Genomic DNA, 6,203 nt, shown 5'->3' with positions numbered 1-6,203 from the left:
TATGGACCTTAATGCGTTCGGCGAACGGTAAGTAACAAAGAGTAATAACGTTTTTGGAACATTTCACTTTAATAGTTGAATCCGTTTTTAGACCCAACTGTCAGACTTATATCACTTGCTTGCAAACGGTTGCGGAAAAATCTAGAAAATCCACACCGCTTGCTTACCACTGATGAAAACAAGAAACTCTACTGGCAGAAAAACACTTTTAATCATTGATTTGCTATACACGAAAAAAAATACTTGATTACTCGTAGAAAGTGTACTGTTTACTCACCTATATCCATATACCGAAAGTCGTCGTTTCTCGACACAAAATCCGACATGCTAATGATTGACCGAGCAGGTCTCTGAAACAAAACCGAAATGATTAAACTTCCATTTTTTGTTTTGTTCAAAGAATTTAGTTGGCATTCTGAGCAGCAACAAAAATAGAACGTAACAAACAGATAATTTGACAAAGATGCTAAGTGGAAGCGGAGCTTCGCACACCTTTCAGTACCCCCACAAACATAGGATTGTAAGCAGGCGGTAAGATAATAAGACGGAAGCCAATAAGTCAATAAAAAAAATTGCAAGCCCAAAAAAACTATATCTACAAAAATTTGATTTGTTTCACTCAAATCAGTTTCAATTTGAGGAAAACATGTCTAGTAACGCAGACACCAGTATTGAACGAGCATTGAGAAAAACTTATCGAACTAACTGACAACTTTGGCAACTTAGCGGACAATATTGGTCAAAGAGAATTGTTAACAATAAAACTTCAAGCTATAAAATTCTGAAACCTCCCCTCTGAAATCACAAAAGGATTAACATCTTTATCTTTCAACTATCGCAATATTAGGTAATTAAGCCTTTATAGAAGACAAAGTTGCACTTCGCATACACAAGCAAATATGACCGATAACGCTACTGGGAAAAACTGAACGGGTAAAACTTTGAGTCTACAAATTTTCCTAAGTGACGCTCGCCAGTTATGAGCTTACATAATTGCTAAGTGACGCAAGCCAATTATGAGGCACTATCAGAAAGGATATTAACAATAATTGTTAACAATAAAATTGTTAACAATAAAATTTCAAGCTATAAAATTCTGAAACCTCCCCTCTGAAATCACAAAAGGATTAATATCTTTATCTTTCAACTATCGCAATATTAGGTAATTAAGCCTTTATAGAAGACAAAGTTGCACTTCGCATACACAAGCAAATATGACCGATAACGCTACTGGGAAAAACTGAACGAGTAAAACTTGGAGTCTACAAAATTTCTTAAGTGACGCTCGCCAATTATGAGGCACTATCAGTACCGGTCAATTTGAAAAAAAACCAACTTATATGCCTCAATTTATAAAGCGGAGGCATTTTAACTATTATTCAAAAAATTTCAAAACATCCGACCCTGCCGAGGTTCGAACCCTCTTATTTTGACATGGGTCTCCTTCCCTATCTCTACGCTACAGATCCGTGATACCTTGAAAATAAAGTGCTATTTGTAATATAACAGTCTCTGCTAATATCCTTAGCATTGGCTGTACTTAAAAGCTGGTTATTGATCAAAATGAACACATTTCGTCGCAACAACATTTGCGACTTAGGTTGCAAAAAAAGAAAGTTCGTACTATAACACATTGCTTAGTAAAAGTAAAGATTTTGGAATTCGCCCAAAGACCTAGCCTTTCTCTTACAAAAATTAAGGAGTAGCCGTTCCGCCGGAAAAATTCGCGCAACCGCTTCTTTCGATAAAAATTTCATGTCAGATTTGATAGGGTAGTTTCTAAGAAAATTCAAAAATTTGCTAAAAAACGGTCAAAATTCAAAAACGGTCCGAAATCCGTATTTTTTTTCTGCTAAAAGCAGGCCTTGGCAGTTAAAGTAAAGAAAATTCCTAAATAATTGCCACAATAATTTAAGAGTAAAGTAAAAAAAACTCCCATAAACTGTCCAATTTTCAAACCTTTCACTTGTGTGAAAGTCATAACATTTTTACTAAAAAAAAACTGGGCGTAGCAAATTATAAGGGCAAGCTTCCAAAAACCTGTTGGGTCGATTAAACAGAAGATATCAGATTTGTCATTTCCGAGAATCAGTAGGATTTCACGCAACCTGTATTTTCGATTGGACCTAAAAATCATAATTTGGCGGGTAATTCTCGAGAACAGGCAAAAAGTTTCAAAAAATGGTCAAAAAATCAAAAATCCGAGGGCCATAACATTTTGTTTCAAAAAAATTCGGGTTTAATCGCGTGAGCAAAGGAGCTTCCCACAGATCGTTCTTTGGAATGACCCCAAAATCTCAGATCCGAGAGCGTATTTTTTGGTAAAATTTATAAAATTTCGAAAAAAAACGCTCAAAAAGTTTTAGCAGTTCACATTATTTTTTTTCCAAAGCTCTTACTGAAACCAAAAAAATTCATCAGATTACCTGATCTTTGAGGTCTGCAATCTGGAAGGCACTAGTTTCGCTGTCTGAGATCAATTTGCCTAAAGTGTGCAGCTTCTCCAGAGCAGCAAATGTGAAATAGCACCATGCATTGATCGACTCCAAGTTGTCCAAGATTTTCTTCAGTTTTATATCACTACTAACAGCCAATGATAAGGAACTCTCCTCGGAACAACTACCTAAAAGTATTTATGAATATAATTTATCTAAGCGAAGACTGAATCTTACTCCGGCTAGTAATTAACCTGAAAGAGAAGCACTTCTGATTCAGAGATCAATTGAAAGCGAACTTCTCGATAAATAATTAAGAACACTATGAAAAAGGCTCCACTTAATAATTTTTTCTGCTCGAAACTCATAAAAAAGATTTGCTTTAAGTGCTATAGCTGACCAACCCTGAAGGTTTTAGGCCAAGCCATTTAAAATTTTCTGTGTACATCTTGTTCGCTTCACAAATTTCATTATGAAAAAGCACTGTTTTAATGCAGATACTAAAGAGCATACCATCGTAGAATATTTTGCTGTTTAACATAGTTCTCGCCTCCTCACTTCTGTGCAAGAAGTTCAGATCCATCCACGATATACTGCTGCTGTACAATCTACTCAAGTCATGGTAGAAGTGGTCCAACTTATGAGTGATTTCGAAGTAAGCCTTCTTGATCTCCTCGATTTTACAGCTGAGCAGCTTCGGACATGGCACTTCGTTCATTCTGCTCTCGTTCGAACTGCAATATACAAGCTGAAATTTAACAGATACGCTAATTTTAGTCCTCCATAGACAAAAACCCTTTCCACTCCCACCCCAAATTTTAACTTTAGTTTGAGAAAACCAAAAAAAGTAATCCACATGCTTTGAAACTTTGCATAGTAAACAATTCAATTATCTTTTTTAAACCATATAAATGGTAACATTCACACATTTGGCCAGCAAATCGTGATATTATAGCAAACTGACAGTTGGAAAAGAGTAATGAACGCAAGAAAACTGAAAAAAAAAATACTTGTTTTTTCAAAAACCTTCAAATTTTGAATTTCGAAGAAAAAATAGATTGCCTTAGAGCTCTTTGAATTTGTAGAACAATTTATGACCGACACTTTTTGTTAAAATTGATCTAATTTGAGAAAACTGGATCAATAGGTAAAACTTTTATTTCGCTGGAAATCTGACAATTAATTTCCATTTTCGAAATTAGAAGTCGATCACGTTTTTCGTGACTTTTACAATTTTGATGTTCGATAGTGGAGTTTGCCTTCCTTTTAACAATGGAAATGCACTGAGCTTAAAAAGAAATCACAAGTCAAACCGCGAAAAATCAAAATTGAGCGTGAACAATTTTTAGACTTTTTCCTGAAAAAAAAAATCAGCATGACCTTTATAAGAGCACTCACTACGTTCATCATTTTGAACACTGTGAGGACACGCAGAAAATTTTTGAATAACTGGGAAGGAAAAACATTTGTACGCACTTAAGGAAAACGTTTTCAGATATGGTCAAAATTACTGTTGCAAACCACATATGAACACAACAAGAATCAAATCACCGAAACTTGAACATCATGAAGTATTTTTAAGATACACCACAACCATTCAACGCTCTTTCAAAACCAATGTAGGTTCACGGATATGTTACATATACAAACCTGAAAATTGAATCGAACTCATGTTCAGCGCCAAGAACATGAAGTAATTTGCCATAATGAATCTTTCTCCTGTTTCGTTCAAACCAAATCATTTAACTTAACAACAAAAATGATGCATCAATAGTACAACCATGCAAACTGACATTCAGCATTTTAAACTTAGAAAACATGGTACCTGCTATAAAGACCAACAAAAATTAGAAATACATGGCTGGTTCCACACTATTTCAAATCTTGTTATCGAAGATGTTTTTCAGTTGTAAAAAAGCAATAGGTTCACACAAATTATACAAGCTATGTCACTTGCAAAGTGCAACTACTTTTCTTACCCATTTGAAAATAATTGAATTGAAGACTGCTGGGAAAGCGAAGGACTGGACAGTCGACTCAGCTGTCTTGTAACACTTAACAATGGACTGCAGTTACTACTACTTCTCTCATTTTCCGTCAGCCAGTCCAGAGTACTGTTGAAATTCAGCCTCTCCTGGTCCAGACACAGTCGTATATCTTCTAGAGACAGAGTTCCTTTCTCGCTGTATCCGCATAACTTGGCACGTATTTCCAGGAACATGTCCTTCTCCAAAGTGTGTTCTTTTCCAGCACTATTACCTGCGAGTCTCGCATTGCGATAGTGTTTCTTGCTGATCTCGTAGTAGATTTCTGACAACTCACCCAGCAAAGTTCCTTGAGAGATCTGGCTGTTGATTCCAACTTTCGGCGTACTACCTATAAACAAATTTTATTCAACAAGACACATTCAAAAATTTAATTTCTATGACCACTATTATTATAAACGAGTCATTGTTGACTTGAAGAAAGATTTTTATAGTTCTTCCTCCTTTAATTCGGGCTGCTCACGAACTTATCAGTTAAACTTTTTCTCAGTTGTTAATCAAATCGTTCAAAATATTTTAATTAACTGATTGCAGTTTCTCTAACACAAACCATGTATGACAATATTTGCAGAAATCAATTGTGAATTCAGAGACAAATTTGGGTGCATTTTTGTGAGCGAGCATTTTTGAGAAGTGCCGATAAATAGCTTACAAATCTGAATTTTGATTGGTGAAACATCTAAAGGACAACTTTTCAATGCATCACAGAACAAAATCTCTTTTGGAACAAGAAGAGCCAGTTGCTGAGCAAATAGCACAGAAAATTCCTAACAATGACCAATTTCTTTTTTTTTCAAATTGTGCCGTTTTTATTCGTTGTGTGATGAAAAAATCTGAATAAAAGCCTATAGTCTTAATCGATATTTGGAGTAAATTTGGTGTAGACGACAACAATTTCCAGAAAAAATGAATTGTTAATACAGAAGCGAAGCGGAGCTTCGCACCACTTGCGATACAGCATAAAATAACAGTGGAAGCTAGCAGACAGGAAAAGAAAACCACTAAGTCCAAAAAAAAACACTTCAAAAAACCAACACTTCAAAAATCTAACTATCGAAATTCAAAGAAAAAATAGATGCCCTTTACGCTCTTTGAATTTCTAGAACAATTAATGATTGTCACTTTTTTGATAACACGAACCCAACTTGAGAAAACTGGATCAACAGTAAAGTTTTCATTCCGCTGGGAAATCTTAGAAAGTCCACTTTCGAAACTAGAAATCGTTCACTTGTTTTCGCGCCATTTCCACGTTCGTATTTGGAGCGTGCTATTTACGTTATTTTCAACAGACGAATTTCAATTGAACTCAAAAAATGCATATATATTAAGTGCACCAATATACCTAAGTGCATCAATTTTCCTATATAAGAGTCTTCACTACTTTCACTACTCTTAAAAAACTGTAAATGAAGCGACAGAAGCTAGGACGAAAATCACGAACACCTCCAAAAAAAAACAATCAGAAACGGGCTTGGATTACTACTTAAGTGATAGTAACTTTATTTAAACTTGAAAGATCCTCTAGAAGTGAAGATACTGTGGGCACAGTTGTTTACGGGAAAAAACATCTGGCACCCGATTGTAATTCCCTTGCTTATCGCAAGGGTAAAAAACAGCATGAAAAACAAATCAAAATAGCAAACAAAAATTAGCAAAACTTCTCGGAACTCAATTACTTTCCCAAAATCGGAATACACTGAAATGTATTTTAACTTGAGTAAAA

At 35.1% G+C, this 6,203-nt stretch overlaps 1 protein-coding gene across 1 annotated transcript in view; it reads right to left on the bottom strand.

Annotated features, from left to right (window-relative positions):
• LOC134851382 (histone deacetylase complex subunit SAP18-like) overlaps positions 1–6,203 on the bottom strand; it is a 162,183-nt gene that overhangs the window by 25,592 nt on the left and 130,388 nt on the right. The gene's annotated exons all lie outside the window — the stretch shown is intronic.

The sequence above is a fragment of the Symsagittifera roscoffensis genome, chromosome 7 (assembly GCF_963678635.1).
Source record: "Symsagittifera roscoffensis chromosome 7, txSymRosc1.1, whole genome shotgun sequence".
NCBI classification, from domain to species: Eukaryota; Metazoa; Xenacoelomorpha; order Acoela; family Convolutidae; genus Symsagittifera; species Symsagittifera roscoffensis.
Note: the sequence above shows the minus strand (reverse complement) of the source record. Positions and strands in the feature narration are given on the sequence as shown.